This window comes from Oryzias latipes, chromosome 10 (genome assembly GCF_053564925.1).
Source record: "Oryzias latipes strain Hd-rR chromosome 10, Olatipes_Hd-rR_3.1".
In the NCBI taxonomy this organism is placed as follows: domain Eukaryota; kingdom Metazoa; phylum Chordata; class Actinopteri; order Beloniformes; family Adrianichthyidae; genus Oryzias; species Oryzias latipes.
In genome coordinates this window covers 4,860,971-4,888,813 of record NC_136246.1, presented here as the reverse complement: position 1 = coordinate 4,888,813, position 27,843 = coordinate 4,860,971, and the positions used below count along the sequence as shown (strand labels likewise).

At 43.9% G+C, this 27,843-nt stretch overlaps 1 long non-coding RNA gene across 1 annotated transcript; it reads left to right on the top strand.

Moving 5' to 3' along the window:
* Window positions 1-4,970: 4,970 nt before the first annotated feature.
* Window positions 4,971-6,253, top strand: LOC144994683 (uncharacterized). The gene is made up of 3 exons (XR_013658278.1): window positions 4,971-5,178; window positions 5,258-5,387; window positions 5,563-6,253. It is a non-coding gene; the product is annotated as an uncharacterized LOC144994683 (long non-coding RNA).
* Window positions 6,254-27,843: the final 21,590 nt, after the last annotated feature.

Here is a 27,843-nt window from a genome sequence, read left to right as displayed (position 1 = left end):
AGAGGACCTGGAGGAGCTGATCGACTTGGCGGGTCGCATCGACCGGAGGATGAGGGAACGGGGTCGGGAGCGACGCGGTCACCCCGGGCTCCGCCCATCGCTTCCGGAGGAGCCGTCTCCGCCTCTATCCAGCCCTCCGCGTCGGTTTTCCATCCCTCCCCCGGAGCCCATGCAGCTAGGAGCAGGCCGGCTCTCCACGGCTGAACGTCGGCGTCGCCAGCGAGATGGTCTGTGTTTCTACTGTGGACAGTCTGGACACATGGTGCGTCATTGCCCGGGAAACGCCAGGGGCTCCCCAGCAATGAGGAGACTGGTGAGCCGCAATCCTGTTTTTTCCTCGTCCTCTCGTCCATCAACCAGAGTCTTAGTAGCATTTGCCGGGGCCCAGGAGGAGTTTGAGACTCTCATAGACTCGGGTTCGGATGGGGATCTGATCTCCCTGGAGGTGGTGGAGAGACTTATGATACCCCTCGAACCTTTGTCTCCAGCATTGGAGATCCATGCCATAAACGGGTCTGTAATACACGAGGTTTCTAACCGCACCGTTATGGTTTCTGTGACTGTCTCGGGAAACCACACGGAGACTATGACTTTTCATGTTGTTGAGGCTCTATCACCCCCAGTAATTCTAGGGTTCCCTTGGTTATGCAGGCATCAACCGCACATTGATTGGGCTACGGGGCGGTTTCTATCTTGGAGCCCCTTTTGTCTACTAAACTGCCTTTCTACGGCTGCAGCCCGAGTTTCTGTTGAGATACAGCGGCCTCCGGATCCGCCAGACCTTAGTAAGGTTCCTTCCGCCTATCATAATTTAAGTTCTGTGTTCTGTAAGGTACGTGCCAAATCTCTACCTCCCCATCGCCCCTATGACTGTGCCATCAACCTTCTGCCAGGGACCCAACCCCCTAAGGGTCATATATACCCCTTATCAGCCCCAGCTGAGGATGAAAGAGCTGCATGCGGCCCCGGAGCCGCAGGTTGCCGACCCCTGGTCTAGAACTCTGGGGATGGCTGCTGCCGGTGACCAGAGAGGGAGACAGAGTTCTAACTTCTGACAATAATAAAGATGCAGACACGATTTACATTTATTATTATATTTTGTTTGTTCATGCAATACTTATAGAAAACAAACTCAAACAGCATGCAAAGGTGGCAGCCTTTAATCTGTTCATGCCTGATTGTTCCGTTAGCAGCTGCAATGGAAACCAGCTGGAGTCACGATCCTGAAGAGGCTGCATCTATCATCTGTCAGAGGAATCCACATGAGCAGCTGCAGCAGGTGAGGCTGGACTCCAGGACGTTCTTTAAAGAATGAGGAAACCCAGAAGACAGGCAGCCCATTAACTGAGTACAAATCTTTGTGTATTAGGTTTTATTTTCTGCCATATTTTTATGTTTTCTTCTTAAATCATAATAGCGTTTACGGTACAAGACAAAAACGCAAACGCTTTTTGGCTCTTACTTTTGACTCAATCAGCAAAACCACTTGCAAAGCTGGTCATTGGAAAGCAGTCTTGGAGTCTGCTTGATCATGGCCCCACCCTGCTGCCGGTGTGAGTCCGCTGTGGCTTTAAAAAAACTGCTGCAAATGTCATTTCCTTTCCTGTCACCACCTCACAGCTCCGTCCTCTGTTTCTTTATTTTTGTGGAAGGCACCGCCCGACATCTAAGAGGCAACAGACACAACAAGAGCCAGAAGTGTGTGTATGTGTGTGTTATATGTGTGAGCAGGAGGGCGTCTCAAGAGATACTAAGAACACACACGCAAACACACATTTCCATCAAAATGTGTGCAAATGCAGGCCATCAGCATCTGCTGCAGCTTCTTAGGACCACACAGTAGATGTAGATGAAAATGAGCCACATCACAGAAGTAACCCTCGCACGCACACTGAGCCGTGCACGTAGCTCCTCCCACTCTTTTCCTCTGGAAGATCACAGGATCATCTGAAGACGTGCAACTCTGTTTCAAATCCACCAAAACGAAAGATTTGCCTAAACCTCTGGCTCTTGGTACCATCTTTACCAATATGCAATAACGGATCAATGGTTTATCGTCTCTGTCTGGAAACAATAAACTTTTAAAAAGCCAAGACTCTGATTCAGTTGTTTTGTAGAATTGTTTTAAATGAATAAAAAGCAATGGAAGTTGTTTCCTAAAATTAAAATGGAGACACTATTTATAGGTTTGAGTCCAGATGCTGCAGCTCAGAGTTCACTGCTCAGTTTTTTCATTTCCATGATTGATGGATGGAGAAGTACAACTGCAGACCAGCAAGTCCAAGAGCCTCATGGAAAATATGCACCAAACATGCAGATGCTGCTTGTGCACGTGCAGATATTCCCATATATTATCTCAGGTATGTGTGTTCTGTTTGTGTGTGCGTGCCTATGTGCAAACATTGGACTTTGGTTGTTTTAATAGCACATGTCAACAAGTGCAAACAGAAAATCTAAACACAAGCCACATGTGTCACGCTCCACTTCAGAAGTTCTGAGTTCTGTAAGAGACTCACTTACAGCACACACGCAAATACACACTCACACACAATATTAAGCAACGTCTGGGGACCCCCCTGAGTGACATGCGGTCACTGAGTGCATGGCTGTGAAAACATTTCTCAGAGGTGAAGGCGTTTTGCTGCTCAACACAGTTAATGGGGGGACATTAGATTCATTCCAGTCTGCGGGGCTCAGAGGCTCCAAGGAATGACCTGCAGCACTTAGAAGGGAAGAATGCTCTTCTCCCTCTTCCAGGGTAATATTTATCAGAGGTAAACCATGATAACCTAAACCAGTGCAGAACCTCATTGCACGTGCAGTCCAGATGGAGGAACAGAGCAGAACTGACTCTAAAAGGCAGAAAAAAAGTCCTCTGTAGTTTTTTGTGCAAATATTATTAATTGTATCCTAATGTTGGAAATATGTTTTTTTGATGTTGAGCAGCAGACATCTTGCATTAATTCCCATGCAGACCTGCTGCATCAGTAAAATCCTATTGATGTTTAACGACTACCTTTGCCTTTGCAAAGGTCCCATAATCTAGCTAACACCAGAACCTTTTCAGAACTAGTGAGGAAAAAGAAAAGAAAAATAAGAAAGGGACCCAAACCACCAAAAAAGGAACATCCGCTTTAGTGAGAACCACATCAAGGTCTTTAGTACTATAAGTGACACCCCCTCCCACCCCCAGCCATCTTTAAGTATGAAAAAAACATACATACACTGTGATTTGTGATTTAGATTTCAGGAGATGCCATTCAAAAGATTCAGAGCTGTTTGGTCTGTGAAACACATAGGGTGACACCATGGTCAACAAACCAAGTGTGGATATCATACAGGTACTGCCACTACAAGCCTGGGTTATGGTTTCAAACCTCAGACAGAGTCCAAACAAGATTACTTTCTTCACCATGAGTGAGAAGTGAAGCATCCTTATATACATGTTAAAGTCCAGGTACTCTGAAGAACAGGAACACTGGAAACAATCTGACCTGTATGAATGAGCATTAACGAGGTTCACAACCTCATATGAGGTGCCGTGTAGGACATTATTCAGAATTAGCATTCACATACACATGTGAAATCTCTCACACACACTAGTGAAATGCTTGTATACATACAACTGAAAATGTATTCATTCACATACACATGTGAAATCTCTCACATACACATGTGAAATCTCTCACATACACATGTGAAATCTCTCACATACACATGTGAAATGCTCTCACACACACTACTGAAAATGCTCTCACATACACATGTGAAATGCTCTCACACACACTACTGAAATCCTCTCACACACACTACTGAAATCCTCTCACACACACTACTGAAATCCTCTCACACACACTACTGAAATCCTCTCACACACACTACTGAAATCCTCTCACACACACTACTGAAATCCTCTCACATACACATGTGAAAATCCTCTCACATACACATGTGAAAATCCTCTCACATACACATGTGAAAATCCTCTCACACACACTACTGAAATCCTCTCACATACACATGTGAAAATCCTCTCACATACACATGTGAAAATCCTCTCACATACACATGTGAAAATCCTCTCACATACACATGTGAAAATGCTCTCACACACACTACTGAAATTTTCGACAGAAACGGAAGGCATTTCAGTAGAAACGGAAGTTGGCTGATTATCGCGAGATAATCATTCGTCTGAATCATTCGAAAATGGCAGCCGGTTGCGCAAGGAAAACCACCGAAACATGTAAGTATATTAAAAAATATCCAGTATCTGTTGTAAAATATATTTGTAAATACTTAGGATGATGTGTTTAATATGTTATATTCCTCAATCAACAACCTAGATTGTTTTGAAGCTCATCAATTTCAGTAATGCTAAAGCTAACGCTAACGCGAATTAGCGCCGAAGGCTAAAAACAAACGCTAGATATTACATCAAAAAGCAGTGACTTCTAACCGTAGTCACAAGTTATTAACACATGTTTTAAATGTGTTCATATATGTAGGGACAGACGAGGATGAGGAAAATCCGATCCATTTGCGGATGGAGAAAGATAGCCTGTTTGTTTTCAAGCTAGCTCGTGCCAGATGGGTAAATCTGATATGTCTCTACCGTAGAGACATATCAGATTTGACTTCATTTTAATAAACGGTTAATCGTTGTCGAACTGGGTTAAAGGTTTATGTTAAAGACCCAGAAGAGAGAGGAGGAAAGGGTTAGAAGGGAGGAACAGCGACAGGAGAGTCTGTTAAGTTTACTTGAGTTGAAATTATTGTTCTAAAATGTAATGCAGCCATTGTTTTTCCAATTTGTTTAATAAATGTATGAACAAAAATGAATAATTTACATGTATTATTTAAATCTGAGCTATTTTTAACAATCTTAAAAGGATTTTCATATAAATATCAGATGTACATATTTAGAATTTCGTTTTATATGTTAATATTTATTTTTATACATGTTAACAATAATCCTGGTCTTCTAGAGTCATGTGTGTCACAGTTGGAGCTGAAAGGAAAGCAAAGATTTGTCCTTGCAGACAGACGTGACTCTGCTCGTCCTGCATGTTCCTGGTGTTGTCCTGCTGTGGCTCAACATCTGTGGCTAAGCAGTCGCCTTTGCTGATGCACAGAATGTGCAGAATTGAACTGCAGGCAATGATTTTCATTGCAAAGGTTGGTTTTACTTCCAGTGCCCTCAGAAATATTGCTCTCCTCCTCATCTTTATCATGCCAAATGCTCTCTTCACAACAGAGCGTGTTCTGGAGTGGTTCTGGTTGTAACTGCCTCAATGGCATTCCTCATGGGTTCCCTGTAGGGTGTCAGCAGCATGATGGGATGTGCAATGCAGGGATACCCACCATCACCCAAAAGGATCCTTCAGGTGGGTTTGTTTGATTTACATAAATTGGGCTTTTACGTAGAACCTGTGAATCATGGATTGATCCTGGATTCTCAACAAAAATATCTATAAATTTGGCATTAGAGTCACATACAGCATGCATTTTAATGGAATAAAAAAGCTTCCTGTTAAAATAACAAGCTGCATTATCTTTTAGGGCCTTTATTCTTATGTGGCAGCCATCAATGCTCCTTGTGACCCTTTGGAAGGAGAAAGACCAAGCGAGCTGCTAAAATCCAGAGGCGACTTATGGTAGTTCATTCCCACTGGGAAGCTGGGTGACCCTGCTCATCAGCTGGAGGATGCGGTCTGCCGTCCTGTGGACAACATCGCTCACGGTGGACCGTGTCATGTCAAAGACTCTGGCTACCACACTGTAAGATGTGCGACACGCCAGCCAGAAAAGAAACACCAGGACGTCAGTCTCCTGTGACCCCCCAGAGTGTGAGGAACCCGAAGCTGATGCTTCAGGACCATCGACCCAGATGCTCGATGGTCCTGCGGGTCAACCGAAAATCCAGTCTTGTGTCGGACTGACCGTCAGCGTAAAGGGCCAGGACAGACACCTTTGTGTTGGTAAAGCAGTAGAGACGTGGAAGACCCTGGAAAATGCAACATTAATTATTTCATTGAGGAAATTAAATCACATTTTTTTAATGTTTCTATTTATTTTGATGTCTTACATTTTAGATTATGAAGTATTTATTAATTCTGGAAAATCTCGTGGTTTTTATTTGGCTGGGTTTTTGGATTTTCATTTAAACTTTTAAAAATGAAAGTTTTTGTTTTGTTTTTGTTTAAAACAAGTGATATGGTTTGACTCTGAATAAAAAATTCTAAACTTTGAACTCACAAGTGTTTCATGTAATTGGACTACACAACTCACTTGAAAAAGAATGTTAAACTCTTACCCAGCAGACTGTGTAACCTTGAGCATGATTAGTAACAAAGTTTAAGTTAAAGTTTAGGTTTAACTAAAAAAAAAGCTTTAAGTTTAACTCACAAGTTATTCTGTCTGGTCAGGGCATCCAGAGGAAATCTTCTGAGATGTCTGCTTCTCCTTGCCGTCCTGTGATGCTGCACATCTGCTCGTTTTCAGTTTGATCTCACGAAAAACGGTTGAATTATTGCCAGGAACACGGACAGATTCATTTTCAAAGCCATTTTCAGTAAGGTGTAAGAAAACTACAGAAAAAAAATGCCTCCTTGCAAGAGCCCGTTAATCGTTCAGCGGCACAAAAACAAAATAAATATTGGCATGAAAAAATAACTTGGGGGTTTATTTATGAACAAATACATTAAATCAACACCAAAGTGTTTGTAATTTAATTATTTATAAATCAGTCACGTTTTCCATGATCAGAACACAGCAGATTCATAAATAGTCTCTGTAAAATGTTCATATTTATTATGTTTTTACTCTGACAAATAAGTGTCATTCTCCGCGTTAAATAGGAGTAGTTCGCCTCCAGACCAGGTGGTGGCGGTAATGCGCCACTTTGTTTCCGTGTCAAGCGCGTTATGAACAACACCCAAAAGAAAAAAGTACTGAGCACGGGTGTCTGAATTGCTTTTAAATTCAGAGAACTATATAGAACTATATAGTTCTGCACTATATAGGGTTTTAGTAGTTAGGGATCAGGGCAGGAATTCGGACACAGGTTCATTTCCACTGAAATGCCTTCAGTCGAGCAACTTCGTTTCTAACAATAAAGTAAAAAAAAAAAACGTTGTTTCTACTGAAATGCCTTCCGTTTTTATTGAAATTTTCACATGTGTATGTGAGAGGATTTTGGATAGTGTGTGTGAGAGCATTTTCACATGTGTATGTGAGAGCATTTTCACATGTGTATGTGAGAGCATTTTCAGTATTGTGTGTGAGAGCATTTTCAGTAGTGTGTGTGAGAGCATTTTCAGTAGTGTGTGTGAGAGCATTTTCAGTAGTGTGTGTGAGAGCATTTTCAGTAGTGTGTGTGAGAGCATTTCACATGTGTATGTGAGAGCATTTTCACATGTGTATGTGAGAGCATTTTCAGTAGTGTGTGTGAGAGCATTTTCAGTTGTGTGTGTGAGAGCATTTTCAGTAGTGTGTGTGAGAGCATTTTCAGTAGTGTGTGTGAGAGCATTTCACATGTGTATGTGAGAGCATTTTCAGTAGTGTGTGTGAGAGCATTTCACATGTGTATGTGAGAGCATTTTCAGTAGTGTGTGTGAGAGATTTCACATGTGTATGTGAGAGATTTCACATGTGTATGTGAGAGATTTCACATGTGTATGTGAATGAATACATTTTCAGTTGTATGTATACAAGCATTTCACTAGTGTGTGTGAGAGATTTCACATGTGTATGTGAATGCTAATTCTGAATAATGTCCTACACGGCACCTCATAACCTCATGTGAGACCTCCAGAGACTCTGCAGTAAATCCACTCCTGTGCAGTAATATTGTGAGCGGTATCCAAACATACTGAGGGTCAGGGTCATTGACTGTAAATAGAGAACTGGACAAATTGCACGTGACATCCTCCATAGAAGATGCTTTACTTCCTGCTCCAGCAGAATGAAGTCAATTCAGTCACCATTTTGAACCAGACATTGCCATGTTGGAGCCAGACCACAGTGATTGGTCTGACTCAACGTTTCTATGGCAATCAATGTCGCCAATCAAGAGTGACCTTTCACTGGAAACAGGCTCAGGAGAAACTGTCAATGAAAGATTTACGGTGGGGGTCAATGGGCACTACGTGCATTTACTGAGGCATCTGATTGGTCAGTTTATAACTTGAATAACTTGCGATAAAGAAAAATTATATGGAAAAAAAAGAAGGATTAGCAAGAAGATGTTAAGAAAAAGGTATTAGAGCAAGAATTGTAATTCTGACAAATATAATGACTGAGTAATGGATGTTTATTTCTTTATGGAAGACTACAGGATTTTGCCTTCTTGGAACCAGCAGGTATTACGTGAGGAGGAGAGATTGCTTTGTCCAGTTTGCTAAATACAGTCAGTGGTCAGAGTTAGCTGAGGTGGAATGAGGACACTCATTGAAGCTCACTTCACTACTGCACCAAAATGGAAGCTTCTTCTGTTCAATGAGGACAGTGGAAATGTCTGCTGGATTGTCAACTTCATTGTTGGGTTTATGGTTCGCGATGCAAAAAAAATGAAAAAAGACGCACTCGTTTTTTCCTGTATTTGGGAAAAGTCTAGTTTTGTTCAGTCCAGTCTGAGTAGAATGATGAAACAGGACTGAAAAAAAAACTGCCTCTAGACCAGCCAAACCAACAGTAGTGGGTAACCAAACACGCTTGCCCCATCTATGAACTGTCCATGCCAACATACACAACATGAATGCAAATGAAAGCCAAGGCTGCAGCTCCACCCCATGCTGAACTTTACATGCACCTTCCCCTGCTGCACATCTGCTTATCAGCAAAAAATCAACAAGAGCTAAAAGTGTCACACCGAGGAACCAAAGTCAAAATTTCTGAATTCACAGCAGCAACAAACTCCTGTCTGTCAGACTCCTCTTTGACTCCATGACAAGGAAACAGGTTAAGCAAACAAGAAAGATCAAAGACTGATGAGGAGCAGAGGAACAGAAATGGGATTATTACTGAGGTAGTTGCCAAGGCAACCATTGAGATCAGAGCCTTTTAAATAATTATCTTCACATTTTACCACAGCAAAAGCTGAGCTGTGAATTCAGGCCTTACTTTATTATTATTTAATGCTGTTAACTTAGTTTAGGTTAGTTAAAACAGCCAAGGGGAATGAGCCTTGGGTCTCACCGATGAAATAAAACTAATCTGACTATCAATTCATCCAGTCTGGTATTTGTCTGAGACTTTGCAGCTGCTTTGTTTGAAGCGTTTTGAAGTCCATCAAAAGAAAAGCTGCTAGCGTTCCCGCACTGATGTAAAGATTGTTTCCTTTGGTCAAACATGAAAACATGAGCGTGACCTTTATTGGAGCAAAACTTGGAGAAAATCATTTTATTACATCTTTTACAACTCATCAGATAAAACTTCCAGACCTGTTTTTTTTCTCAGATGTAAAATCTGAGCTGATCTGCTATAATAAAAGCTGTGTTTTATTTCAGTTCACAGGCTATAATATATGGATATAAATGTTTACGTTTAATCTTGAAGTTTATGTGTGTTTGAACTCCACGAATAGTTCTGGTGTGCTCTCTCTTTCTGTTGTTGGGACTTTTTCTGGCTATTATCCGCCTGCAGGATCACAAGCCTCCATCCAAATTCTGGGCTGCTGCTTTGTGGTAAACCCAGCTTATTTTATGGTTTTGGTCTACATAAAGAAGAGAATTCAGCCCACATCCAAGCTCCTGATGTTGGGAGAGGAATAGGGGGGTAATTGAAAATGGAAACCTCAGCTCCTCTCTCTGTTTTTTTCTCTCCCACTCCACCACCATCTCCTCCCCCCTTCTGGTGTCCCATCACCAAATCAACTCTTCCACATCCCTCGAAACATTATCCACCCTTCACTCCACACCGCCCCTTCAAGGGGATCTGAAACAATGAGATCCTTTGTGCGCTCTGTGTCTGTTTCTGTCTCCAGACACCAGCAGACCCTGTGTCCCCAATGCATCAATACCCCTGCCCCCCCCCCCCTCTACTAAACACAGAGACCACCCCTACTTTGGAAACAGCAACATTTCCTCTGGCAAACCTACAGATTCCCATAAACACATGATTTCCTGCTCCAGCAGAATATTTTAGCTGCACTGTGCAGATGATGAATGTCAGAAGTGTTGTAATGGTTAATCACCAACCTCGCAACACACACACAAACAGACACACAAATGCATAAAAACATGTGCACATTCCAGCCGGCTCCTCCATCCAGCTGCTCAGAAGTTTGAAGTTTATCTTTTGTTTTGTTTTTTTAGTAAAAACTTGTTTTGAGAAGAAAGCTGCAAACTGCAGTGCACAGATATGCAGTCACGTGCACGCCGCTCACGTGCATGACATGTGATGCTTTGAGTTAACTTCCTGTTTTATTTTGTAGGATTTCCTGTTTTGTGTTGGTTTCGAGTTTTACCTTTTTCCCATGTGTCCTGATTATTCACCTGTGTCTCATCTTGTCTGTGTGTATTTGAGTCTCGCACTTCCTCCTGGGGGGTATTCCAGAAGGACTTGTTTAAACTCCCCTGACTTTAACCCTGAACTCTGGATGAAGTCCACCTGAACTTGCTTACTCTGGGTATGTCGGTTCCAAAAGACCGGATATGAGTTAGTGTAATTACGCTCGACTTGGTAACCCTGGGTTAATGCACGTGCACGGCGTGTACATAAAGACATTCTCAATGGATCGACGATTTCCGGAAACACGTGGAGAAAAACGAGAGTGCTACACTTCAGTGAGACGGAGTCTGAGATTTTAATGATGACGTATGAAGATTATACGCCCATCAAAAAAGTAACATGGCTGCATCATCAAATGAAAAAAAAAAAACATACTTAAATCCAAATCCGTCCTGACAGGCAAAGGGAATGATATCCCACAATTCTTTGCGGTGCCGATCTAACAGCAGCACCAAAGTTACTTTAATTGAATTAATTTGAATGAAAGTAAATAAAATGTCTGATAACTACGTGTTATTTTTAAACTTACTTAGTTGAAAATAATTGATTTATCTTAACTAAAGCAAATAATTACGTTAGATCAAAGTAAAAAAGTTGATCTTTCCAACATCCATATGTGGTCTTATCACCCTCTCACGGTGGAAAAAGTATTATCTGAGCTTCTTCATCCACTAAATCATCTTCAAATGGACACGCCATGCTGCTTCACCTCTCTGGAAACAAACTAACTTCAACTAAACCTGCTCCAGACCAGGTTATGTTCAGAGCATGAGTTGCCATGGGAACTAAGCATACCCTGAAACTCTGTTTTTGGAACCAAAAGCAGCGTTTTTATGTTTACTTTATTTAACATCTCATCACCTGGAACCTTCTGCCTCCTCCTCCTCTCTGCGCCTGGGTACTTCCTCAACCCCGTTCGTAACAGATTAAAAACATGCTTTGAAACATCTGCACACAATTCAAAGACATTTATTGGTAAAAACAAACTAGATTTGAATTCTTGTAAATTTTCTGCAGAGTGAAATGTTGTCCAGCTCAGGGGGGGAGGTATGCCAGCATTCAATTCAAACTAGGAGAATAACGTTTTTCTTACAAAAATACCCAAAATGTGAAATTTGTTAATAAGCAAATTCTTCATAAGAATTTAGAGACCCATTGAAAACCTGCCGTACACAACCTATTGAAAAAGTTGTTTAAACCTTGAATAAACTTTGTATTACATATTTGTGTTTTTCTGCTGAGGTTCCAGTCCATATAAGGTTCAAACTTACAGATAAAGTAAAATGAAGTTTACTAAGGCTTTTATGAAAAACAAAATTAAAAATTAGCTTTAGAAACTGGTTACCATCTCTGGGTTTTAAACCCCCAACCATCAGGATGGCAGATACGCAGCTACAATTTCACTCCGTTGTTTTGCATTAAAGTATCAGGCCCAGATAAACCTGCCCCACTATGGGGTGCAGGTAGAATATCAGGGGGGTAAGTCCATGCTTTCATCGTGAAGCTTTGGCACATTGTGAATCACAAGGTATTCTTCACTCCACACGTCACCCATCAACTTGTCCTTACTCTCAGCCAATAGCTAAAGTGCTCACTTTTAACCACAATCAAATTCCTACCTTTAGATTAATAGTTTATTTATCCGCCTTCCAGACACCGGCCCACCTCTGCCACGTTGTCCTCGTGGCTCTTCGATTAGGCGTGGTCTGGCCGTAACCATCAGCGTCTGGGCTCTGAGGTCTCTTTGCTTGGCTCGAGGTCTCTTTGCTTGGCTCGAGGTCATGCCAACTATTCAAAATGTCTCAGGCCCAGAGCCCAATCACCAAAGACTCTGAACCATGCATGCTCAATTCCTTTGTCACTATTACCTCTCTCAGTCCCACTTTCAAGATCTCTCCTTATTGAAATATCAGTTCATCTATCCATATATCAGTAGCCACGGTTACATGGGCAGAACATCTTGATCGGATCAATGGTCGGGTTAAAATCCAACCGTGCACATGGGCACAGAAAACCTTTTTCCGATTAGAACAAACGTTCCCATGGTCACACTTTTGGTCGGAATAAATCATTTGGGGATGCGTAGTAGTGTTGAAAATACCGTAAGCGGAAATGAGTCCCGTTGTAAACAAACTGCTGCCACATACATTTTATGCAGCAGCTCGGTAATATACGAGAGAATCTTCCAAACGTGCTTTTATTAATGTTATGAATATCGTGAAGCGCCTGTTTGCTCATCATTTTATTTTTAATCCGTGTGGTCAGGGCTTTTTTTGTTGAAGACCGGAGCTGGAAGATAGGAGAGGCTAACACGCGCTCACAACATTAGCCTTGTTTGATGGACACAAAATCCAGGACCATGAAACGCTGCAATCTGCATCTTGGCTGCACGTAAATGTGTGGGAATCAAGGTTATAATAGTTTCGGATTTTTTATTAGTTTTAGTTTTTATTTCGTTTTGAATTTTTGTTTTTAAATTTATTTAGTTTTAATTAGTTTTTAGAGACTGCTTTACTAGTTTTTATTTTTTGAAATTGCTTCGTTTTAGTTTAGTTTTTATTAGTTTTAGTGTTAGTTTTAGTTTTTTCTTCTTCTTTTTTTTGTAAATTAAGATATTTGTCAGGTGCATGATTCAAAATCACCAGAATAAGTATTGTATGATAAAAACTCAATCAAAGATACATTTTGAAACACTTATTATTCAGAGGACACAAGGACAACCATCCTTAAATTAAAATACAACAGCCGATAACAGCATTATGTTATCTGCTCTGGCTTCTTTTTCGGGGGAGGGCGGGCGACAGGCGCGTTGTTGTGTGCACTTTTTACATGTACTTTTAGATTCGTAGGGTTTTTTCCCTTTGAGGAGCGTTCCACAAACTTTGTCTCCTGCTTCAACTACAAGGCACTTACTTTAGTTTTCGACGCTGTTATATTCAAAAAAGTCCCAAATAGGACTCTCCCGCTTTCTCCCAACTTTTAATGCAGCCATCACGCTCATGTAAATGTCTATGACCACGCTAGCCGGCAGTGTCTGACAGACATCATGTGACGTCACAGACAACGTGATGCCGTAGGGTAGAGCCCTGCGCGGGACTATTTTCTTCATCCCGCTCCCGCCCGCTGAATTTCTGACCAATCCCGCCCGCTCCCGCAACGTATGCGTTACACTCCCGCCCACACCCGCAATATGTATGTCCACTCCCGCCCGCACCCGCAAAACTCATAGAATTTAGTCCCGCACAGTAATAGAGATGCATTGATTTTGTATCGTCTCCCGTCCCGCAGGAAAAAAACACGTATTTGTATTGATATTATTACTAAAGAGATTCATGTCCCTCCTCCAGCCTCATCTTTTCATGCATTCCTCTTGTGTGTAATTTGCAACTTAATTATTAAATATATTTTTACAAATCCTGTTCGGTTAAAAGTGTGCGTGTGTGCGCGCGCAGACAGACGGCCTGAAGCGCGCTCTTAGTAAGAGGCGGGGCGGGGCGCACCCCCAACAACAGGTTAGATGACAGAGGCCATTGTGCGTCTCTACCTGGTGCCTTCACGGAGGTTCAGTACATAAGAATCCAACAGCCGCTCAGCCTAACGTAGTCCGCTAATATATATTCATGAGATATTCATGGCAACACTGATGCCGCGGGGTTTTTTTCTGCCGCCCGCTCCCGCCCGCAGCACAATTCAAACCGCCCAATCCCGCGAGATTTGGGTTGGGTACCGCGGGACCCGGCGGGACCCAATCCCAATGCAGCCCTCTAGTTCAGATACACAGTGAAACTAGCAGGGTGAAGTAAATAGACTTTATTTCAATCCAAAAGACTTATGTATTAACAAAGACGAATACGAAGTATTTTTTGGGGTTAATATTAGTTAGTTTCAGTTAGTTTTATACACACAACAAACAGTTTTAGTTAGTTTTCGTTTTTTTAAAAACATTGTTTTTATTTTTATTTCAGTTAACGAAAAAAAATTTTCAGTTCTAGTTTTAGTTTTTTCGTTCGTTTTCGTTAACTATAATAACCTTGGTGGGAATGACATCAGTCTTTATTTTGTCGGGGCACAACTGGAAACACAAATCCACGTGATTGTTTGAACAGTTTCTAAGGACTGAGCGCCATTTATTTCTGCTCTGAGAAGTTCACACACATCGTCCCAAAGCCGCAGTGTGTGCTGGCGTCTGAGCTCTGCTCAGACACACAGGTTCTCCTGAAGCCAGCAGCCGCTAACCCAGAGCGGCGGGACGGGTTGCAGTCCGAATTCTCACACATAACAAAACATAAAACGCACACGTAACAAAGCACCCTCCCCTCAAACACATATTAATAAATCCGGCTGCTCTGCTCAGAGAGGTTCACTCGGTCCACTGGCACCCAAACCCGAACACAGAGCTCGGGTGCCGGATCTAGACGTCAGGGGGCACGAAGTGCTCCTCCCCCGCATCCCCCCTGTGAGGGGTGAAGAGAGGGGAGAGCCAGCGGGGCGAGAGCGGAGCGGCGCTTTGCACGGGGCGTCCGCAGAGCAGCTGGGCGGTCCCGTATGCGCTCCAAATCTTTCTCTGGAGCGAAATACCGTCTATGCATGACGTAAACCAGAGCAGTAGTGACATACGAGCGGAATGACCGTTTACATGAACAATGATCGGATCAACAATCGGTATAACCCAGCTATCTCGATCGGAAAGAAATTCTGATCCGAACGAGTCTGATCGGGGCAGACTATTCCGAACGGCGCGTTTACATGACGCATTTTCTTTCCGATCATGCGTTCTTTCCGATTACTTTTGCCCGTGTAAACGCGGCTTATGTCTTATATGTTTAACGTTCAATCTTCTTCCTGACACTACCCTCTAGATTTGCCAAGCTTGGGACAGGCTTAAGGAGGACACTGGTTTTTGTGCCCTATGAGGCAGAATGAATCTTTTTATTTGTGCTTATTTGTCCATCTGTCTGCATCCTTAGGTGTTTTTTATGTCTTTTGTTTTATCTTTATTTTGGCCTCATATTTTTATTTTTATTTATTTTTTGCTTTTGTGTTTTTTTTTGTTGTTGTAATTTTTATATTTTAACCTTATTCTGGATTTTTGCAGGTCATCACATTTGGGGGGCAATTACAGCATTTAGAGAGGGGGGCAAAGCCCCCCCTTGACTATCCGTGCTTGTTACTCTAGCATGAATCCTAAGATTATCCGTTCTTGCTTTTGCTTATAGATTTAAGCAACATAAATGTCTTTTTTGGGTGGAGTCAAAGGGGGTTTTAAACATTTTTGTAAAGGTTTTTCAAGAAGAAGCAGGGCAGATTGACCATATGGGAATCAGGACATGTGAAGATGATTCTCAGCCTGATCTTTTCCTGAACAGTCAGTGGGTAGTGAGTTCACTGTTGGCAGAAAAAGCTGTACAGCAGTCAGGCTGCAGAGCTGTTTGCCACAAACGTGGTAAACAGTCTAAAGTTTACTTTGCTTGTTCTGCAAAGAGTGGACTGTTGTGTGCTTCCATTCTGTAATATTATACCATTATGGTAACACCCCCGCACTCCAAGGCAAGCAACGGGTGAGGTGCTTGGGAGTTTTTGTGTTTGGTCCGACCAGAGCAGAACATTTCCTGCAGTACAAGAACTCAGTGTTTGTATTTGATGGAGTTTACATGAAAAATTTGGTTTGAAGTTTCTTTTTGATGAATCCTTGTAGATAATACCACAGCAAATCCATTTCTGGGCTGAAAAACATGTGAATCTGATGTTTTCCTCATGAGTGGAATATTGAGTCCCATTCACTCACAATTGAGGAATTACAGCAAACAACAGCAGGCCATGCTTTATAGAAACACACGGGCTTGGTGTGCACATGTCTCCTGTTGCAGCCTGTGAAGGAAATGTTTGCTACGTTTTTCCTGTCAGCAGCTACAGAGCCAGCAGACTCAGAAGTGAAGGATGCTCTGTTCCTGTCACTGCTCACAGCCTCGAGGCTTTGTGTCGTCTGTGTCATCCAACTCAAAATGTGGATCAAACGTGATTTAGAATGTCTTCACCCGGCTGTGGAGGGTGGAGAAGCTATGCTGCCCTGCAACAGCTGCCCCTGCAAAGTCTCCGGTAATCACACACTAAGAAGGCGAGACTCAAACAATGGATTTGCTGTAGATGAGCTGCTGGTCAGGGACATCCTTTTGCTCAAAAGGCTGTGTTTGATCTGTGAAGAGCCACCATTTCTTTTCAGCATTAGCTCAAACTCATTTAACCCTTCAACACAGGAGCTTTTATGCCATTAACATAATTCCAGTGGAGAAAAGCGGCCTTGCACTACTGTGAAGTGTTTACACAATCAGCGTAAATCAGCTGATTCTGTTATGGAGGAAAACGACTTTGCACTTTTCTGTGCTACTAACAACACCTTACATTAGTTAAGGGTTTGTTGCATATTGTGTTGCATATCTGTGCAAAACCAATATTAAAAGCCACTGATTTATGTTGATCATGTAAACCAGGGGTGTGAAACTCATTTTCACTGAGGGCCACATCAGCATAGTGTCTGTCCTCAAACGGCCAGATATAACTTATACATGTAACTAAATATAATGAAAAATAAATGTAACTACTTCTTAAGTAAGGGTTAATGGCTGACGAAATGTGCATTATTACTTTTTAACGCATGCCGTGGAAGCCTGAACCGTCCGACGCAAAGTGTGTTAAAAAGTAATAACGCACACTTCGAAGGCCATTAACCCGCTTATACCATGGTCACTTATAAAAGAAATCCATATTAACCAGTTTTTAGTCCTTAATTCTTGTTTTTTTTTTTCTCGATTTGGATCGCGGTTCTCAAAAAAGTGGACTATTTGTTACCGCTGCAGTCAAGATTCGGCGATATTTAAATGCTGATCTTTCCGATGGGTTGAATAAAGCATCAGTTCAGAGAGAAAGTTCACCTCTTACCGCTTGTTTATGTCCAAATGATGAAGCAAAAGGTTGTTTTAAAGAAGTCGGCGCAGTGATACAAAACATTTAAGCTAGCGGAACTTCTTTTTTCACTGTGCGGTTATCAGGTTTTAATGCACACCCAGCAGCCAATCAGTATCGAGTATTCACCCGGACCATGGTATTATGTTGAATAACTCATTATTTATTTACTATAACTTTTTAAAGTGACAATTACAGTTGCATAGAAAACATATGTTTGCTTGTTACTGTAGAATAAATCCTTTTAAATTTGATTCTGTCAGGTTAGGTTATATGGACAGTGTTTAAGTCCTAATGCATAGTTGCCCAATCAGTCTGATTCCCCTTAGATATGAATAAATACACACCAATTTTTGTTTTTCATTCTAAGAAATCAAAAACTTTTATGCTCACGCAGGTCACATAAAATGACATGGGGCCTTGAGTTTGACACATGTGGTGTAAACGGTAGGGGTAGGCGGAACGATCTGAGTATCGATACCAAGGTGAAGTATTGATACTAGCGTGATGAGATCTATACTTTTGTCACAGTTTTTTATACATAAACCAAAGAGCTTTAATTTACTTATAGAGTTCAGGCGGGCGCATTGATTAGCTCTCTGCAGTGTTGGCAGATTGGACAAAAAACAGCCAAAATTGGGCAAAAATCTGCCTAATTCGAGCTGGCAACACTGTCTATCTGTCACCCACCCCTGGGAAATGGATGAAGAGTAACTGTAGGTCAATGAGTGTGTGTGTTCAGGTGCCACCAGCGACATCTTCAGTGTCAAAGAGTTAATAACGTTAAAACAAAGATTTGGTTTGAAGGCGAGTTTGTTGGAAAAACAGCTTTTTTCTGGTGTTAATAAAAAAATGTTTGTATGTGTTTTTAACATTTTCTTGTAGCATTTCTCTCATGATGGAGGACATATTTAAAAAAAACTTAGAATTGAATATTTTAGTTTCTTTTTTCAAATCGTTGTAAATTAGGAGCAGACAAAAAATTTCATTAATAAAAGCTTGTAGCTGTTACGCAAAATCCACAGTCGACTGTGATGTAGGTGCTGCACTCAGCGGGCCCCTTCCTGCTCTGCTCCATTCTGATGCAGACACATAGATCCATGAACATCTTAGTTTTCCTCGTCTGAGCTGGAATCTGGATCTAAACTGAATGGTTGGATAGCTCTGATATTGATCGACATTATGACATTGATTGACAATGTTAGGTTGAGGTTGTGAGGGGCTGTCAACCGGCGTGAGAGCAAATAAATAAAGTTTTTTTTTTTTAAATATACATTTTATTTTATTTATAATTAAAAGACCACTGGGAACACTTTAACAACAGATCCAAAGATGATGGGAGTGGGACTTCAAAGTCCTTCATTTACTCTTTTCATTGTTTCGTCATTGTCTTGCTAAAATAGTGTTTGCTACATAAGAGACACATTTACAAATTGTTTCTCCCTTTAGCCTGTACACTTACTTGCTTAACCTTCTGTTCATTTGTTTTGAATTGCTGGAGCTGATCTATGAAACGTGAAGACGTAAAACCTCTGCTTCTTTTTAATGCAATTATCTGAGTGACTGTGAGGCTTCAGTCTGCAGCTGCAGCTGTCTTCAGTTCATGGAAGCAGCAATCATGGAAACGTTTAACTATGTCTACTGGATAAACATGGTGCGTTAAGGAGCTGGGGGTGTAGGTACCTAAAGTGTTCGGCCTGCAATAACTGTTTGGGGTCCTGTTTTTCGTGTTCCTGCGAGTAATGATGATGTCACACTACGGTAACACCGCTTGGACAAACTACATTGCTACATAGCATCAAGCTAGGGCTAGGGATCTATACTTTCATTTTACGTTTCATTTTGTAACCTAAAGCTCTTTTCCCTCATAACTACTAATGCCATTTTGAATTTTAAGAAGTGTCTGATATAATTGTTTGTTACATCCAAAACATAACAGGGAGACACATTGGCAATATAAACTTTTTTTTCCAACGAGTAAATGATTGACTGTATTAGAAACAATATTGATTTATGGTGTGCAGTCTGGTTTAATTGGCCCAAATGCCAGTTTCTAACAGTTATGATTGCAAAGTTTATATTTCCTTTTTGAAAAAACATGTTGAAAGCATTAATATACTCTTCTTTCTCCTTTGGCTTTTCCCATCAGGGGTTGCCACAGCGAAACAACATCTCCTTCGAGGATGAGTTCCATGGTTAACTTGGCAATTGGCATTAATATACTAATTACAAAAAAAAAAAATAGAATAAATACATTAAAAACAGCACACACTACTAAACAAATAACTAACCAAAAAACAAAGAATTAGCACTAAAACAAATGCTAAATGTCTTGAATCCAACTTTCTGCTCGTCTCCACAGCTGGCCACAGATGATGATAGGGGAGTTAAAATTAGTCCTATTTGAAATATATATGATGTACAAGTCATCCATGTTTCTCACGAGAACTTTTTTAGCTTTCACGAAGAATGTTGTTAGTGTAAAGAAGTTTCTCATGAAGAACGGTGTTTGCGTGTAAACTTGCGGACCAATCACTATTTTTAACGTCATCAACAAACGTACAGCCAATCACATAATGTGACGTCATCATTAGTTGCAGGACTCCGAACAGTTGTTGTAGGCCGAATACTTTTGGTTCATACGGCGGCGCTTTTTCATTTATGGTTGGCAGAGGTCTAGGAGCGCTAGCTGATCTTTTTCTTCCCACTTTTTAAAATCTGAGTCAGACATCATTTCAAACAAAAGTGCCCCCAAACGAGCAGCAGTTTGAAATGCACATATGCATATTTCCTTAATGTATGAAGACACAATTAAAAATGGAGTGATTCAAAGTGCAATCTGACCTGCCTTCAGAAAAGCTATTTTTCTGTAGAGCACTGTTGTTCTAAGAGGGTAACCACACTTAGATGAATCTTATATTTTAGTGGTTCACTTCCTCTCTTTCCTGCATGATCTCAGACATTCCCTTCCCTTTCCTTATTCACTTTGGTGTTTGTTTTCATCCTTGGGAGGCTGCTTCAGCTGCAGACATGAATCCTCACATTAAAGACAAAAAAGAAGTCCAGCTCTGTTCCACATTCAGCTAAAACTCGCAGCAATCCCCGGAGAGCCCCGCGTGCCAGACATAAAAAGTGAGCAGGAAAAAGAGTCGAGAGAAAAGGAGAAGGGGGGCTGCAGTGTGAGCAGCTTTCCAGCCCCCCCTCGTGCTTTCATAAAACATCCAGAGCGACACACTTTGGAGACTGCAGTTAGTCAAATATTGGTTTTGAGTGATGTAGGGAGCATGTGATTCTGGCTCTGGAGAGGTCTCTGCTTGGAGACTGGAGAGAGGCGCCATCTCCTGCAGGAGGAAGCAGATCCTCCATGTGTCTGACTGGAAGTCCCAGCTGACGGTTCACATTTCTGCCGCACTTCTTAGACTGTTAGGCCTGAGATGAGAAGATCTTTTTTGGCAAGAACCGTGGATGAATTTAGCTGAATGACAAGAGAGAACGTGTTTCGGTCTCTGCAGCTCCAAGAGTTTTTTGGCTTTCAGACCATGAAATGTTTGATGCAGAAGCTACTCCTTTAGATGTCAAAGAACTTGTAATTCATTGGATTTATGGAAAATAGTTACACTTTCTCACACAGGGTACAACAGTTTTGTTTCTTTAGAAAAACATGTTTAGAAAATCACGTTTTTCTGGATACATGTTGACAATTGCTGAGTGTTAGCATGAAAAAAACTACAGACTGGATGTTTTGTTGTAGAGGTTTTCGGCACTGATCAAGCTAAAACATGTTCCTGGACATAGCATGAACATTGTCAAGCTCTTAAGGTGTCCTAGAGAGTTTAAAATGATCAAATCAAGAACTTTTCATGACGTATAATTTAGTATTTGATTATTTATTCATTTTTTAACCCTTTTGCTATCCTAGGAATTTTACCGTTGGGAGTTGGGTCATCTAGACCCACTGGACAGTGCTCTGAACCTTTTTTCTTCAATGATTTGTGATCTTCACTGGTGTCCATAGATTACATGAAATCTTTCCACCTTTATCCATGGTAGGAATGACACGTCGAAGTAAGGGTGGGGTCATCTAAGATAGCACAAAGGTTAATGCAACGCTCACAAACCTTCATGTTTGTTGTTTTTTTCACTTCTTGATGGATCTTTCATGTTAAAATGGCAAACTCTGTGAAAGCTCAATTTCTTCACTTTCTAATATCAAATACTTCCATCTTGTTATAGACCCAGAGAGTATTGGAACAAAGATTGCGAACAGTTTGTGATCCTGTGAAGATCTCAGACTTTTCCTCATTTTGAACCAACAGACGGCCCTCGAGAGCATCATCCATTTTCAAGTCTCCTGACAAAAATGGATGCTGAAGGAAATAATTAGATTTATTTAGAAAAATGTGATCATGTTGAGCGCATGATCACTCTTTTGAGAGAATCATTACATAGATAGGTGTATACCAGCGCTCTTAATCTGATTAAAGTGCCTCTGATCTGATTAGGGTGTTAAAAAACATCCTCACCCCGATTAAAGAATTAGTCTGATTGTGAGAGCTCCATGAAAGAATAAATACACTTCAGCAATATCTCACAAACAGACCTGAGGGCCTCTGCATTTTCCTCTGTAGATTCTAGAAGTCTGACATTTTCATGAGTCCATTCAGGTCAGAAATTTCAGAACCACCAAGAGATCTAATGGTTCCGAGAGCTGCATCAACAGTTTGCTTTAAGAGGGAGAAGCACGCAAAGAGTAGAGCCCTTCACCCTCCTACCCCCCTTCTCTTTGAGCTGGACCTGTCATGATTCGAACGAGAGTTCAGGAATGACCCAGATGCTGGAACCCGGAATGAGACTTGACACAACGGTAAGTATTAAGTGGTTTAATCTGAACGTGAGATTGACAGGGCTTCCTTCCTCAGGCAGAGAGGGCGAGAGCAGGCTGGTGGAAATCTTGAGCGGGAATCTCCTCGAGGGTGAACTGCGGCGAGAGCGAGGCTTGAATCCAGACGAGACGAGGCGCAGGCTGGAGGTTACTTGGGATGGCGTGGGCGAAGCTTGAAGCAAGGCGAGGCGAGGCGGCTGGCTGGAGGTTTCAGGGTCGGCGTGACTGCAACGTGGAAGGACTGCGACCAGGTGAGGATCCGGAAGGTTAAAGTCCTGAAGCAGAGCGAAGACAAAAACATGAGCTTGGTTCTTTGAAACTGAGACAACAAACATGAGCTGACCAGACTATGCACCATAGGAGGAACAACGAACTGGCACCGGCTGATGATCCAGGAGGAGCTTATGAAGGAAGGTGTAGATGAGGTGAGTGGATCCAGCTGGTCGCGTGCACACAGGAAGGAGGGGGGAGGAGGGAGTAGCTGCCAGGCCATGACAGTACCCCCCCCTCAACGACCGCCACCAGGCGGTCCAGGGCGACGATCAGGATGGGCAGCATAGAAGTCGTCGATGAGGGTATGGTCCAGGATGAGCGAACGCGAGATCCACGAGCGTTCCTCCGGACCATACCCTTCCCAATCCACCAAGAACTGGACCCCGCGACCCCGACGCCGAACGTCCAAGATCTTGGAGACAGTGAAGGCGGGGGCCCCATCGATGGTACGGGCGGGCGGCGGGGAAGTGGACGGCGGGCACAAAGGGCTCTCGGAAACAGGCTTGATCTGTGACACATGGAATGTGGGGTGTATTTGCAGAGCCGCCGGCAAACGAAGTCGAACACAGGTCGGATTGATGACCCGGTCGATAGTATATGGTCCAATGAACTTGGGCGACAGCTTGCGAGAGGACGCCTGGAGAGGGACATTGCGGGAGGACAGCCACACCTTTTGACCCGGTTGGTATTCGGGACTCACCCCCCTGTGACGGTTGGCAATCTGGCGGTTGTTCTCAGCGGTGCGGACGAGAGCGGCCTTGGTCTGCAGCCAGATCTCCTGACAGCGCTGTAGGTGGAGCTGGACAGAGGGAACCGCCAGATCCAATTCCTGGGAAGGAAACAAGGGGGGTGAGTAGCCCAGCGAGGCTTCAAAAGGTGACCGTCCCGTGGCTGTAGAGGTGTGGGAATTATGGGCATATTCCGCCCAAATCAGATACTTGGACCAGTCAGCATGGTTCTGAGCTGCCAAGCATCTGAGGGCGGCCTCTAGCTCTTGGTTTGCCCGCTCCGCTTGGCCGTTAGCCTGAGGATGGTACCCTGAAGTCAAACTGACCGTGGCCCCCAGGGCGGAGCAGAATGCTTTCCAAACTTGGGAAGTAAACTGGGGGCCACGATCTGACACGATGTCACAAGGGATCCCATGATGTCGGAAGACGTGGTTGACGAGGGTGTCGGCAGTCTCCGTGGCTGTGGGAAGTTGAGGGAGAGGAATAAACTGGGCAGCTTTGGAGAATCTGTCTATGACGGTTAGTATGACAGTATGGCCCTGTGAAGGTGGAAGTCCCGTGATAAAGTCCACCGCTATGTGGGACCAGGGACGGCTAGGGACTGGCAGGGGATGCAGAAGTCCCGAGGGAGGTCTGTTGGAGGTCTTGGAACGGGCACACGTGCTGCAGGCCGCAATGTACTCTTTAACATCGCGTTCCAAGGTAGGCCAGAAAAAACGTCGCTTGAGCAGACGACTGGTGCGATAAACCCCTCCGTGGCAGGCGATACGTGAGGTATGACCCCAGGCGAGGACGTCGGACCTGAGGGAGTCTGGAACATAGAGAGTGCCCGGAGGGCTGGTGACACCGGCGGGGATCTCACTCTGAGCCTGCTGCACTTTGTTTTCGATCTCCCAAGTGAGATTTCCTATGAAACATGACGTTGGCAGAATGGTAGAGTCAGTGCGGGTTTCAGTGGTGGAGTATTTGCGAGACAAGGCATCCGGCTTGACATTACGGCTGCCCGGACGGTAAGAGATGACAAAGTTGAAACGGTCGAAAAATAAACACCATCTGGCCTGGCGAGAGTTAAGCCGTTTAGCACTGCGTAGGTAAGCCAAGTTCTTGTGGTCGGTCCAGATGATGAATTGTTGTTCCGCCCCCTCCAGCCAGTGGCGCCATTCTTCCAGCGCGAGCTTGATTGCTAGCAATTCGCGATTGCCCACATCGTAATTTTGCTCGGTAGGGCTCAATTTGCGTGAAAAGAAAGCACATGGTTTGAGCTTTCCCGAACTGTCCTCGCGCTGGGATAACACAGCCCCCACTCCAGAGTCTGAGGCATCGACTTCCACTATGAATTGTTTGGACACATCGGGTTGAATGAGAATGGGGGCGGACACGAACAGGGTCTTGAGCCGCTTGAAAGCGGCATCAGCGGCAGAGTCCCAGATGAAGGGGCGATTGGTGGAGGTAAGCTGCGTGAGGGGAGCAGCAATAGAACTATAGTCCCGAATGAAGCGGCGGTAGAAATTAGAGAACCCTAGGAACTGTTGAAGTTTTTTACGTGATTGGGGTGTTTCCCACTGCACGACGGCCTCGATTTTGGCGGGGTCGGGGCGAATATTCCCAGCCTCAATGATATAACCCAAGAAGGGGACAGAGGAAACATGAAAGGCACACTTCTCAGCCTTGACGAACAACTGGTTAGCGAGAAGACGTTCTAGGACAAGACGGACGTGGTGTTCGTGTTGAGACTCGTCGGCTGAAAAAACCAGAATATCGTCGAGATACACGAATACAAATCGGTTCAGAAAATCCCTAAGAACGTCATTCACCAAACGCTGGAACACAGCAGGAGCGTTGGTGAGGCCAAAAGGCATGACGAGATACTCAAAGTGGCCCAGCGGGGTGTTAAACGCTGTTTTCCACTCATCACCTTCGCGCATGCGTACCAGGTGATAAGCATTCCTGAGATCAAGCTTGGTGAAAAACTTAGCTTGCTGAACCGAATTGAAAACCGACTCTAGTAACGGTAGTGAGTACTTATCTTTAACTGTGATCTGGTTCAATTCTCTAAAGTCAATACAAGGACGCAACGTTTTATCCTTCTTCTCCACAAAGAAGAAACCAGCAGCGACCGGTGAAGAAGAAGGACGGATGTGACCAAGGGATAGCGCCTCCTGAATGTAAGCCTCCATGGAGCTCTTCTCCGGACCAGAAAGGTTGTACAATTTGCTCTTAGGGAGAGGAGCCCCATTGAGCAATTCGATGGTGCAATCGTAAGGACGATGTGGAGGTAAGGCACTAGCCCTGGATTTGCAGAAAACGGAACGAAGGTCATGGTAACAGGTGGGTACGTTCGAAAGATCGATTTCCTTACTAGACCCAGGGTCAGGTAACTTGGTGTGGGGTACGGCAGACTGCAGGCAATTAGCCATACAGAAGGTGCTCCAGTTGGTGACGCGGGAGGATCCCCAATCTAAGCTAGGGTTGTGCTTTTGGAGCCAAGAAAACCCGAGAATTAAAGGTGTCTGAGGACATTGGGTGATGAAAAAGTGATGGTACTCCCGATGGTTACCGGAGGTGATAACGAGAACCGGACCGGTGCGTCTGGTGATGCGTGACAGTTGTTTACCCCCCAACCCGGCTGCATTAACAGCGTTATCGAGAACCTCGACAGGGAGAGAGAGTTCTTGAACGAGACTTAGATCCATTAAACTGTGTTCCGCCCCTGAGTCAATAAGTGCTTTAGTTTCCAGAATTTTGCTTTGGTTGCAGATTTTGACAGGAACATAAAGAAACTTGGGAACATGAGAAGTTTCTGGCATACCCCCCCGTGACCTGTCATTTAACGGGGGGTTCGGGGGTTTAAACGAACCGCGCACTGTGAGACCTGATGACCCGCCTGCCCACAGTAAAAACATAATCCCTCGTCCCGACGTTTCTTTCTCTCTTCGAAAGAGAGCTTGGAGTGACCAATTTGCATGGGTTCATCGAGTCTAACCGAAGGTGAAGCAGGGTTAGCCGGAGCTACCAGAGGTAAGGGGCGAACAGGATTGACATGAGTCGACGGCTGCTTACTTTTCTGCTCCGTTTGGCGTTCCCGGAGGCGGAGGTCTGACCTTAGAGCGGCCGTGACGAGCTCCTCAAAAGTGTCCGTTTCAGGCTGGGTACAAAGGTGATCTTTAATGCGTTCACTCAAAGACTGGTAAAAAATTCCCTTGAGCGCGGGATCCGGCCATCCGGCCTCGACAGCAAGAATTCGAAAGTCTATGAGGTGTTCGCTTACCGGGCGGTTGCCTTGTTTGAGACTTAGCAACCGCCGGGTGGCTTCTTCTTGCTTTCGGGGTTGGTCGAAGACGAGGCGGAATTCTCCCAGGAAGCGATCGAAGGGAAGATGCGTGATAGGATGAGCGGCTAGGAATGCTTGAGCCCATTGTAGCGCCTTACTGCGGAGAGAATTTACAATGAGAGAAATGCGAGCGTGGTCGGCTTGATAATACCTGGGGGCTTGTTGGAAAATCAGGTCACACTGTAGTAGGAACCCTCCACAGGCAGAAACATCCCCGAAAAAGGGTTCCGGCTGTAGACGAACGTTTTCCGGGGAAAACTGGGAAGCGGAAGTGGCACTGTTGCCGGAAGAAGTGGAAGCGGCACCGGAGGCGAGGTTAGAGGTTTGCCCGGTCAGTTCCATTAGCGATTGCGTTATGCCGTCGAGACGGCGAAATAGTTCCTGCTGGGCGGAGGACATTTGCGTCAAAGCGTCAGCTTGGCGATTCAACAAGTTACCTTGGAAGGCAATGGCGTGACGAAGTCCCTCCGGGTCAGCTGGGTCAGGTGTTTGGCCAGTTCGTTCTGTCATGATTCGAACGAGAGTTCAGGAATGACCCAGATGCTGGAACCCGGAATGAGACTTGACACAACGGTAAGTATTAAGTGGTTTAATCTGAACGTGAGATTGACAGGGCTTCCTTCCTCAGGCAGAGAGGGCGAGAGCAGGCTGGTGGAAATCTTGAGCGGGAATCTCCTCGAGGGTGAACTGCGGCGAGAGCGAGGCTTGAATCCAGACGAGACGAGGCGCAGGCTGGAGGTTACTTGGGATGGCGTGGGCGAAGCTTGAAGCAAGGCGAGGCGAGGCGGCTGGCTGGAGGTTTCAGGGTCGGCGTGACTGCAACGTGGAAGGACTGCGACCAGGTGAGGATCCGGAAGGTTAAAGTCCTGAAGCAGAGCGAAGACAAAAACATGAGCTTGGTTCTTTGAAACTGAGACAACAAACATGAGCTGACCAGACTATGCACCATAGGAGGAACAACGAACTGGCACCGGCTGATGATCCAGGAGGAGCTTATGAAGGAAGGTGTAGATGAGGTGAGTGGATCCAGCTGGTCGCGTGCACACAGGAAGGAGGGGGGAGGAGGGAGTAGCTGCCAGGCCATGACAGGACCCCTGCCTGCAAAGACGATCTGAAAACCCACTAATGATGCAATGTCCTCAGTGTTTGATCTCACT